Consider the following 13,022-nt stretch of genomic DNA (forward strand, 5'->3'; position numbering starts at 1 on the left):
TTTTTAAGATTTTATTTTATTTATTTGACAGAGAGAGAGAGACAGTGAGAGAGGGAACACAAGCAGGGGGAGCGGGAGAGGGAGAAGCAGGCTTCCCGCCGAGCAGAGAGCCTGATGTGGGGCTCTATCCCAGGACTCTGGGATCATGACCTGAGCCAAAGGCAGACGCCCAATGACTGAGCCACCCAGGTGCCCCTAGAGACTTTATTTTTAATTTTAGCTTTATTGAAGCATAATTGAAATAAGAAACTCTGAGATATGTAAGTACACATTATGGTGACTTGGTATACATATACATTGTGAAATGATTCTTTCCATCTAGTTAATATATCCATCACTTCACATATTTCTCTCTCTCTCTCTCTCTCTCTCTGTGTGTGTGTGTGTGCGTGTGTGTGTGTGTGTCAGAATATTTAAGTTCTGCTCTCTTAGCAAATTTCAATTATACATTACAGTGTTATCAACTATAGTTACCGTGTTTTACATTAGGTCCTCAGACCTGATTCATCTTAGCGGAACATCTGTACCCTTTTACCAACCTCTCCCTATTTTCCCTACTTCCTAGCCCCAGGCAATCACTTTTCTATTTTTTGTTTCTTTGAGTTTGACATTTTTTTTTTACATTCCACATATGAGTGAAACTTTGAAGCATTCATCTTTCTCTATTGATTTAGTATACTTAGTGTAATGCCTTCAAGGCCCATCCAAGTTGTTACAAATGGCAGGATTTCATTCTTTCTCATGATTGAATAATAATCCCTGGTATATATATCACTTTTTAATAATTTAATTATAGTATAGTTAATGTACAGTGTTGTATTAATTTCAGGGATACAATATAGTGATTCAACAATTTTTTACATTACTCAGTGCTCATCATGACAAGTGCACTCCTTAATCCCCATCACCTATTTCACCCATGCCCCTGCCCACCTCCCATCTGGTAACCATCACTTTGTTCTCTGTAGTTAAGAGTTTGTTTCTTGCTTTGTCTCTTTTCTTCTTTGTTTGTTTTGTATCTTAAATTCTACATATGAGGTGAAATCATATGGTATTTGTCTTTCCCTGACTGACTTATTTCACTTAGTATACGCTCTTTGGATCCATCCATGTTGTTGCAAATGGCAAGATTTTATTTTTTATGGCTGAGTAATATTTCATACCTTCTTTATCCATTCATCTCTCAGTGGACATTTGAGCTACTTCCATAATTTGCCTATTGTAAGTAATGCTGTGGTAAACATAGGGGTGCATATATCTTTTCAAATTAGTATTTTTGTGTTCTTTGGGTAAATACCCAGTAGTGGAATTACTGGATTATAGTGTAGTTCTATTTTTAGCTTTTTGAGGAACCTCCATACTCTTTTCCACAGTAGCTGCACCTGTTTGCATTCCCACCAACAGTGCACGAAGGTTCCTTTTTCTCCACATCCTCACCAACATTTGTCACTTCCTGTGTTGTTTTTTTTTTATTTTCACCATTCTGACAGGTGTGAAGTGGTATTTCATTGTGGTTTTGATTTGCATTTCCCTGATGATAAGTGATGTTGAGCATCTTTTTGTGTGTCTGTTGACCATCTGTATATCTTCTTTGGAGAAATATTTGTTCATGTTTTCTACCCATTTTTCATTGGATTATTTGTTTTTTGGGTGTTGAGTTGTGTAAGTTCTTTATATATTTGGATACTAACCCTCACCAGATATGTCATTGTATATCACATATTTTTATCCACTCATCTGTTGATGGACACTTAGATTGTTTCCATATTTTGCCTATTATGAATATTGCTGCAGTGAACATGGAAGGGCAAATATCTATGATTCTGTTTCCATTTCCTTTGTTTATATACCCAGAAATGGGATTGCTGGATCATAGTGTAGTTCTATTTTTAATTTTTTTGAGAAACCTTTATATTGTTTTCCAAGTAGCTGTACCAGTTTACATTTCCACCTACACTGCCTAAGGGTTCTCTTTTCTCCATATCCTTGCCAACACTTACCTTCTATATTTTTGATGATATCCATTCTAATAGGTATGAGGTGATATTGCATTGTGGTTTTGACTTGAATTTCTCTGATGAGTAGTCATATTGAACACTTTTTCAGGTACATTTTGGCCATCTATATGTCATCTTTGGAAAAATACCTATTCAGTTTCTTTGCCCATTTTTAAAATTGGTTTGTTTTGGGGTTTTTTGTTGTTGTTTGTTTTTTGCTACTGAATTGTATGAGTTCTTTATTTAGGATATTAACCTCATATCGGATATATGAATTGCAAATATTTCCCCCCATTCTGTAGGTTGCCTTTTTATTTATTGATGGTTTCCTTTTCTATGCAGAAGCTTTTTAGTTTGACATAGTCCCACTTGTTTATTTTTGCTTCTGTTACTTTTACATTTGGTGTCATGTCCAAAAAATCATTGCCAAGACCAATGTCAGGGAGTTTACCCCTTATACTTTATTCTAGGAGTTTTATGGTTTCAGACCTTAAATTCAAGTCCTATCCATCCTGAGTTGATTTTTGTGTATGGTGTAAGTTAGGGGTCCAGTTTCACTCTTTTGCATGTGGCTATCCACTCTTCCCAGCATCATTTATTGAAATGACTATCCTTTTCACATTGTATATTCTTGTCTCCTTTGTTGTAAATTAATTGACCATTATTTATGTGGGTTTATTACTGGGCTCTTGGTTCTGTTTCATTGATCTATTTTCCATTTGTTGCCCTTGTTCTTTGTTACTTTTTTTGTCTTTCTCTCTTTTTCTGATTCTTTGGTTTTAGTTGGGCATTTGTATGATTCCATTTTCTCTCCTTTCTTAGCATATGAGTTATACTTCTTTTTTAATTTTTTATTTTTATTTGAATTCTTTTTAGTGATTGCCCTAGAGTTTGCAGTATAAATTTCCAACTTATCTAAGTTCACTTTCAAATAACACTATACCATTTCACAGGTAGTTTTAGTACCTTGCAAGAATCCTAATCCCTCCACCAGGCCCTTATATCAATGCTGTCATTCATTTTATTTATACATAACACTATGTAAACATATATATACCCATACATAAGATATATACATAAACATACATAATTGAATACATTGTTGCTATTATTATTTTGGGTACAGTTATCCCTTAGCTCACATTATTGTTTCCTTGTGTATTATATAAAATATTTGATATCAAATATTTATTATATAAGATATTAATATTACATAGTATATCAAATTTTTTCTTCTGTTCCTTTCTTTCTTCTACTTCTGACATTCCCATTGGGCATATGTTACACTTTTTGAAGTTCTTACAGTTCTTGGATATTCTATTTTTTTCAGTCTTCTTTTTCTGTTTGCTTTTCAGTTTTGGAGGTTTTTCTTGATATATTCTCAAGCTCAGAAATTCTTACCAGTCTAGTAATGAGCCCATCAAAGACATTCTTTATTTCTCTTATAGTGTTTTTGATTTCTAACATTTTAAAAAATTCTTTCTTGTTATTCTCATCTGTCTGCTTACATTGCCCATCTGTTCTTGCATGTTATCTACTTTATCTATTGGAGTTCTTAGCATATTAATCATAGTTGTTTTAAATTCCCAGTGATAGTTCCAACATCCCTGCCATGTCTGGTTTTGATGCTTATTCTGTCTCTTCAAACTGTGTTTGTTTGTTTGTTTGTTTTCATTTTTGAATGTCTTAAAAGTTTTTCTTAATAGCCAAACATGATAGACTTGGTAAAATGAAATACTATAAGTAGGCCTTCAGTAATGCTGTAGTAAGGTGTGGAGGAGTGGAAGTGTCCTATAGTCTTAGTCTTTTGGTGAGCCTATGCCTGTGGACTGTGAACTTCACGAGTGCTTCTCAGGTTTTTTTCCCACTTAGGTGGGACAGAATGGGTCTAGTTGGGTATTTTTCTTCTCCCGTGTGGAAGGCTAGGGTGGGCTGGAGTTGGGTATTTCCCTTCCCGCAAGTCATCTAGGCTGTGGTAAAACCCCAGTGATTAGCCTCTGGTTAAATAGTTTGTCCTGAGGACAGACCCTGTTAAGAATTGAGGTATATTTCAAATTGGTCCATTTGGCATCTTTCAAAATGGCTTATTTCAAAATGGTTCCTTTTGCTCATCCCCTGCCAGAAGCATGAAGGTATTTTTCTCCGATATTTTCTGATTGAGATCCTGGAGGTAAAACTCACCAAAGTGTGGGAGGCCCCCTGTGACTGGGTCCCCCTAGAGTTTTAGCCTCTTAGACTTGTTTATTCTGAACTTTTAGCAATTCATCAGTTATATTTCTGGTTTTCCTACCTAAGTGGTAGTTCCCAAAGAGGTTTCAGCTCATAAATTTCTACTCTAGTAAGTAGTGATTCTCTGTATTTGCTTGTCAGACTCTCCAGTTTGAGTATCAGCAGTTTGCCCTGTGACCTAACTTCTCTTACAGGTCTGAGAAGTGTTAACCTTTTAGTTTATTTACCTTATTACTTGTTGTTAGGACAAAGTAGTAACTTCCACGAAGAACCAGAAACCAGAAGTCTAAAAATGTCTTTTTATTCTAATATAAAACTAGACATAGGATCCTAGATTGTAAATTTTTTCCCTCAAAAATTTTAAGTCAGTCATATCATTATCCATGGATTGATAAACTCAATATAGTAGAGATGTCAACTCCCCCCAAATTGATCTTTAGATTTAAAGCAATTCCTATTCAAATCCCAGCAAGGTTTTTGGTAGACATGGACAAGCTTATTCTAAAATTGATATAAAGAGACACAAGAAGTAGATTAGCTAAAACAGTCTTGAAAAAGGAGAATAAAGTGGGAAGAATCATTCCACCCGCTATTAAGGTTTACCATATACCAGTGTGGTAAGCAAAACCATGTTGTACTGGCAGAAGGACTGAAACATAGATCAACAGAATAATAAAGAGAACCTAGAAATATGCCTACTATATTTTTGACAAGGGGCAAAAAATACTTCAATGGGAGAAGAATAGCTTTTTCAACAAATGATGCTGGAACATTTGGACATCCATATGCAAAAAAAAAATAATCTTAAGCCTTATATCTTATACAAACAGTAACTCAAAATGGATCACAGACTTAACTGTATAACCTAAAACTGTGAAATGTTTTGAAAAAAAAAATAGAAATTTCCGGGGTCTATGGCTAAGCCCAGAGTTCTCAATCTTGACACAAAAAGCATTAGCTATAAAAAGAAAAATTGATAGGACTTCACTAAGCTTAAAAGTATTGCTCCACAGAAGACCCTATTAAGAGAATGAAAAGTTAAGCTACAGACTGAAGAAAATATTTTAAACTATATTCTCATTAAGGGCCACCTGGGTGGTATAGTCGGTTGAGTGTCCTACTCTTGGTTTCAGCTCAGGTCATGATCTCAGGGTCGTGAGACTGAGCCATGTATTGGGCTCTACACTTGCTGTGGAGTCTGCTTGAGACTCTCTCTCTCATTCTCCCTCTGCCTGCACCCCAACTCTCTCTTGCTCTCTCTCTCTCTAAAATAAATAAATAAATCTTTTTAAAAAAAACCTATATTCCGATAAAGTACTAGTATCCAGAATATGTAAAGAATTCTCAATATTGAAAAACAATCCACTTACAAAATCGGTAGAAACCATGAACAGAGATTTCATTACCAAGGACATACAGAAAGCAAGTCAGCACATCAAAAGATGTTTAACTTCACTAGCCATTAGAAAAGTGCAAACCAAACCCACAATGAGATATAACTATACACTTATAAGAATGGCTAAAGTTTTAAAAATGCCAACACCAAATGCCAGTGAGGATTTGGAGAAACTGGACGTCTCCTACATGGCTACTGGGAAAACAAAATGGCACAGCCACTCTGGAAAACAGTTTGGCAGTTTTTTATAAAACTAAACATATAATTACTGTATCACCCAGCAATTGCCTTCTTTGGCACTTCAGAGAAATGAAAATTATGCTCAAACAAAAACCTGTATACACAAATATTCATAGCAGCTTTATTATTAACATCCAAAACTGTGTACAGCCCAGATGTCCTTCAGCAAGTGAATCGTTAAACAAACTGGTACATTAATACCATGAAATACTACTCAGAATTTTTTTAAAACAGGCTATTTTTATGTACAACAACTTAAATAGATCTTCAGAGAATTATGCTGAATGAAAAAAGTCAATCCAAAAATATTACATCCTGTAAGATTCCATTTATATAACATTCTTGAAATGATAATTGAAGAATAGATTAGTGATTGTCAGGGGTCAGGGACTGAGAGGAGGGTAGGGGGAGATGAATGTGATTATAAAAGGGCAACATGACAGATCCTTGTGGTGATGAAAATGTTCTGTATCTTGACTCTGGTAGTGAATACACAAACCCACACATGATAAATTTAAATAGAAGTACATACAAGCACACATACACACATTCACACAAGTGAGTACAAGTATTAATTTGAATAAGATTGGTAAATCATATCTATGTCAATATCCTGGTTATGATACTGCACTATGGTGTTACATGATGTTATCATTTGGGCAAACTGGGGAAATGATATAAAGGATTTCTTTGTGTTATTTCTCACAACTGCATGTAAATCTACAGTCATCTAAAAACAAGAAATTGAATTAAAACAAATTTAAGTCATTGTTTGCCTATCTTCAACTTTCCAATCTTATATGTAAAGAACCAAATGCCATTCCGATCCCCATTTCTTCTCTGTCTCAAAGGTCATGAGATCTTCCCTATGTTACTATTGTGAAATTTTATGATTGTGCAGGTCAGTATTCACCCACTCTGCTGGGGACTCAGTTGGTCCTTTCAATCTGGAAAGTCGAAAGTCATGTTCTTCTATTCAGAAGAAATTTCTTGATCCCTTCTGAGTATTTTTTTCCTTCTATTTTCTTTATTTTTTTCCCTGAAATTCAAATCATTGCAGTGTTGGTTCTATTTATCTAATTTTCTCCTATTTTTCTTCTCTTTTCCATTTCTTTGTATTTTTGCTCAACTTTATGATAGATTTTCTTTACCTATAGTTTGAGCTCAGTTGTTTTTTTATGTCTGTTTTATTTTTAATTTCCAAAACGTCCTTTTTTATTTTCTGAATGTTCTTTTATTTTTAAAAATAGCATCTTGTTTTTATTTCATATATACAAAATAGGGTACCTATTTAATTTGTCTTCTGCTTGCATATTTTTCATTTCCTACAAGTCATTTTCTTCTTTATTCATTTTGTTTCTCCATGATAGAGAATTTCCTCAAAATCTTGTAATCCTTGTCTGTGCTTCTCAGTCATCTAAACTAACTAAAAGTTATGGTGGGATATGGCGGCAGTTATTGACTGTGGGACTCAAGTTATGCAAGTCTAAGTTGGGCCACTTGGGTAGGAAACCCTTTGATACTATGATTTTATGTCCTTTCTTCTTTTCCTGCTGCATGACCTCAGAAAATAATCCTTCAGTCTATTGCATTGAGGATATATCCCTTGATGCCAAATTTTGGGGAAATGACGTGTGGGGCTCCTTTTCAGTGTATAGACATTCACTTAATCCAGCTGTGTTGTGGTTGTTTTATATGTTTGCTCTCAGTGATGCCTAGTGTTTTCCAGGTTTTACATTTTATTTTTTTCAAATCCTAGATAATAATCCCTTTAATTTTCTCCCAGAATGCCAAAGGAGTACTTGATCAACTGTAATGACTATGGAGGTTATCTAGGGACCATAAGTGTTTTATATTTCAACATGTCCTTCTGTTTTCAGTCTCAACTATACTTCTAGTTCCAGAAATACCAGCATTACTGATTACTCAGTGTAAATCTGTTGCTTCTTGGCTTTTCCCACAAGCAGCCTAGGACTCAGCTTTCCTGTGTCTGCTGAGAAAGATTCTACTCATCTTTCTAGTTTCACACTTCCAAAATTTTGTTTCTCTTGTCTTGTATTTTATTCTCTTTTTTTCCTATGGGTTTATGTCTTTAAAAATCTTTTACTGCTGTTTAAGTTGACTTTGGGGAAAAATAGATATAAAGGCGTATGTTCAAACTGCCATTTTACCAGGACATCTGGAGACATAATTTTCCACTCTCCAAACTGGCAAAAAAAAAAAAATTAGAGTTTGATCATGCCAAGTTTGGGTGAAAATATGAAACAACTGGAACTTTTATACACTGGTCATGGAAGTATAAATTTGTATTATTGCTTTAGAAAACAGTTTGGCATTATCTACTAATTTGAAAGATGTCTATAAACTATAGCCCAGAAACTTTATCATAAAAATATTTCAAATATGGAAAATTACATGCATATACCTATAGTAAAAATATAATAAAAAAACACCCATACACCCATGATCCAGCCTAATAAAATGAGTCTTACCAAACAAGTGATGCTTCCTGCATGTCTCTCCCTTTTCACAGACATTCCCTTCCTTTATCTCTAGAAGTAACTACCAACTTGAAAGAGGTATTATTTGTGAAAGCAGTTGAACTAAACATAAGCAACTTTAGAATGTAATTCCCATGTAGCATTGTTTCTATACTTGAATGAAGAATGTTAAGTTCTAGTATTTTTAAAAGAATTTTTTATGTAACATTTTGCATCACCTTTTATTTTTATAGTATATTAAGTACAGATATTTTTCAAGATGGACAAGTAACATCAAAGTAACTCTTTGGCCAGCCAACAGAATAATCTTTAAGACTGAGTTGATACAGTTGGAGTGGTAGGAATGTTGAAGTTTTTTTAATTCCAGAAGACTGACGAAATCTGGAGATATTTTCCATCTATTAAATACGTGGAACATTTCTGTAAGAGAGTGCCTTAAGGAAAAACATCACTGTGCTTTCAGTTACTGAAATAGAAGGGTTTCCTGTAACTCCCAAATTGTCATTTATTTTATTTGATGGTTGCTTTGAATACTTTTTAAGAAAAGTAACAGAGTGATTCAAAAGAGCAGAAGTAGCAACACCGTATTGACTGTTCTGGTTATATTCTTCAAAACAAATATCAGATTGTGCCCTTGTTAGCACTAAGAGGGAACAATTCTGGTACAAAGCTTGATTACATGAATACCTTAAAATTATGTACGAAGTGTACACTGAGGCATTCTGAAAGCTCCAATTTAAATCCACAGTTAATGCTTACCTCATGTTAATGGAGAGTTATAAAATATATTCTCAAGCATAAAAATTGTCCAGTGGCAGATAAATGACCTCTTAATTCATTATGGTATCTTCTCCTTTACAGCTGAAAAGTAACATTTGTTTGTGTTTCTTTAATGTTATTGCCCCAGTTTAAATAACTAAAATCGCTTTAAAAAGTTTAAACACTGTATATTAAATACCTATTTGCTAGTTTGAAAGAGATGCTGGAAAATATTTTCTGTCAGTAAAAGCGATGTTGTAATTTTCTGTCTTTTTTGTAAACCCTTTAAAGGTTTCCCTATCTTTGAATAAGTATACAAAGTCCAAACCTATATCACGTTAGAGTTTTGGATGATGGTATTTTAATTTACTGTAAGAGTTACATTTAATTTGTCTATATATGTACCTCAGAATTCCCTTCTGGAAAGGAACCTCAATCTGGACTAAAGGGAACGGTACATTTCTAAAAGAGAAAGAATCTGGGGTTTTGGCCAAAATTTCTAGTTCTGAGTAAAGATATCAGAGCATAACAGGATCATATCAACCTTCCTCCTCAGGCATACAGTTGCCAATGATAATATACTAATACTAATAATAGATAACATTTATTCCAGTTAAATGCTCTTCCATCGTTTTATATGCATCATTTCATTTAATCACCACAAAGGCTGTATAAAGCAAGTGGGCTGGATTGTCTGTTGTCAACTTGTCTTCATCACCACCTCCTTCTAACTTCTAGTGTATTGCTGAGGAGAAAATGGGAACTACATTTTTGAGAATCCTCTCTCTCTGCGTTTGGTTCCAAGATTGAGTCTGAGAAGAGGGAGACTGAGGAGATTTGGGGAAATATGTGAACAAACACAAAGTTCACAGAGCTTCTCGGGGGCAAGACCTTGAGAAACACTCCCCTCACTGCTGCAGATTAAGGTGGTTAATCTGGCATCTTCCAGGGCTTCTTTGAATTGCAGGGCTTTGCAAGGTGGTTCTTAAGAACCACCTGCTTGGATGCTTCATACTGAGATGTTTTCTGGCCACTTACCTGAACTTTGTTCCCCCAGATCTTACAAAGTTTATGTAAGTTTCTCTTTTCCTGTATTAAAACCTTTCATACTTGAAATACATAGAGCAACTTCTATTTTCCTGGCTGTACGTGGAAAGAAGAAAGTGCCATTGGGACTTGATATCTTTCAAGGTATACATCTGTATCTGGAGAATGAGCCAAACCCCACAGGAGTAGAGGAGACCACTGAGCAGGTGGAGAAGGCTCTGAATATTTAACAAAGTATAATTAATAAGTATAATGGAGCACAACTTTCTCTCAAGAACTAACCACAGCCATTTCTACCTAAATGCTCATCCTCCACTCCAGGTTTGTCATCTACATAAAAATGTGTAGATAGGAACACAGAGTCATTATACTATTGCTCTAAGTGGGTGAAAACCAGCAGTCCTTAGTCAAGTCAAGAAGAAATGACCTACACTGTACTCAAACTAATAGATGTTCCTGACCAGTGATTCTCAAAAGTGGGATAAGATTTAGTACCTCTTAGGATGCATTTGGGAAAACTCTAGTGACTCCATTGTAAGCTGCACTGTTTTTTTATGTCTTCACCTCAAAAATGATGCAACTTCATTTTCATTTCATTCTGTTGGTTACAAGCAAGTCACAGAGACCAGCCCAGATTCAAGGGGATGGAACATACAGATTCTTCTTGCCATGGGAAATGTGTCAAAGATTTTGCACATGTGTTTTAAAACCCCTGGAATACTCTATCTAGAATTATTTCTACCCTCAGTAATCCTGCTCTCTCTTCTCTGACTGACTCATTTCAAAGCACTTAGTATTATATAATATGTATTAGATATATGTACTATATATAGTAAAATACTGTGTGTGTGTGTGTGTGTGTGTGTGTGTGTGTGTGTGTGTGTGTGTATATGCCTTTGCTCATCAGGATGTAAGCTCCGTGAGGATAAGGATTATTCTGTTTTGTTTTCTAGTGTAAACTCAATATGTAAAACAGTGCCTGCCACACAGAAAGTGCTCAAGTATATCTGCAGAATGAATGAATGAATTTCTCCACATTAACTTATAATATCTCCGTGCTAGTTTTGTAGCTTGCCCAAGTTTCCCATTGAAATCTACTCCTATAATGCTGCCAGCAAAATAGAGGACATGTGGTGAATTTGATTAAAATAACATAGTCATGTATTTGGATGACTAAAGCCAAGTTTTTTCCCTTATTAAGTTGGAAATTATTTGCTTATTGCTCCAATAGGGTCCCCAGCCCTTATTGATTCATGCTGGTGTCACCCATTTAGTTCTAAATATAATAGAGTTGACCTCCAGTAGAAATGCTTTGTCCCTTTCTCATTGTAATCCAGGGAAATAAATCTAAAGTCATTCCAAGGAAGTAGAATAAGAGAAGACAAGTCAGGGTTGTGCTCATTGTTTAGGGGCAACGAGGTAAACTACATTCCGGATGAAATCAGTGAATAAAAGGTTAATGCACAATGATCTTCAAAAATTAGACCATGGTGTCACAAAAGTCATTGGAATGACTTTGCCAATGGTTATTGCCATTCATTTCAGTCAGTATTTCTGAAAATCAGTCATACCGCCATCAAGCTGAAGTAACTTGGTGGTCCAGGCCTGAATGTTTTTCCCTGACCAAGTTAGAACAAATGCATTTTCCATTTTGCACAGATGTGCACATACTTGGGAAAATGCTAAGGAGTTAGGCAACTAGGGAAATCTGTAGAATGAAGACTGTTTGATGGAGACATAGACACACACACCTGGGATTTAGCAAGACTCTGCCACTTTTGACTATTAAACATGTGACAATGAATGTTAATCTTTCTGAGCTTCTGTTTCTTCGTCTGTAAAATGTGCATCAGAATCCCTTCCTCTTAGAGTTTTGTCCGGATTAGATGAATAATGTACCCAAAGCCTATAACACACAGCCTGGCACATAGAAATACTCAGTACATGGTAATTATTTATTACTAGTGGTAAGAAGTTAAAAAATAAGATAGGGCTTGTCTGGGTGGTCCAGTCGGTTAAGTGTCTGACTCTTGGTTACAGCTCAAGTCATGATCTTGGGGTCATGAGATCGAGCCCCATGTCAGGGAGTCTCTTTGAGATTCTCTCCCTCCTCTCTCTCTTTCTCTCTAAAAATAAAATAAAATAAAATAAATCTTTTTTTTAAAAAGAGAGCATTTTTTTCCTCAAAATATCCTGATGAAGCAAAACTGAATTTAAAAATTCTGATAACAGTCACCAACTTCTGCTCTCCTTCCACTGCAGAGAAACAGTCGTGATCAAGAAATGTGGATATAAGCCTACAACTCTGGCCTCTCTGGCCCAGTGTTTCGGTCACAACCTCACTAGGCCATTTTCTATCAGGAAACAGCTGTAGATCCAGGAAGATAAAAGGGATTCCCGCTAGTACTTTCTGACCAAAGATATCAGCACCATTCTGCAGAGATTTTCAAATTCATTTTCTCATCATTCTAGCCACAGGGATAATGTGGATTGTTTCACTGAAAGGAAACTGCGGGGGTTTGCCCTGCTGTGAGTGGTTGTGTTCTTTAAACTTTATGGGAATATGTATAGTCATGGAGTTTAAATCTCCCTTGAGTCGTTTGTCTGCCTTGGCATGCTCTTTGCTGGTATTTTCCAGCTGCATACTAATGAACTGAGAAATGAGGAGAAAATCATGCCCAGAAAAGGCACAGTGGCTTGACTTCACACCTATGTGACACTAATGCCTGTATCGATTACCTCTGGTTAATAAAACCTACCCTCCTTGGATGACTAAGTGTTGACACCGAACATGTACCTACATGTAGTCAAAGCCCTTCCCCTTTTTAAAGTGAAGATAAAGATGTTTAATCA

This window comes from Eumetopias jubatus, unplaced genomic scaffold (assembly GCF_037043125.1).
Source record: "Eumetopias jubatus isolate StellerSeaLion01/CBP00866 unplaced genomic scaffold, mEumJub1_p1.0 scaffold_11, whole genome shotgun sequence".
Lineage (NCBI taxonomy): Eukaryota > Metazoa > Chordata > Mammalia > Carnivora > Otariidae > Eumetopias > Eumetopias jubatus.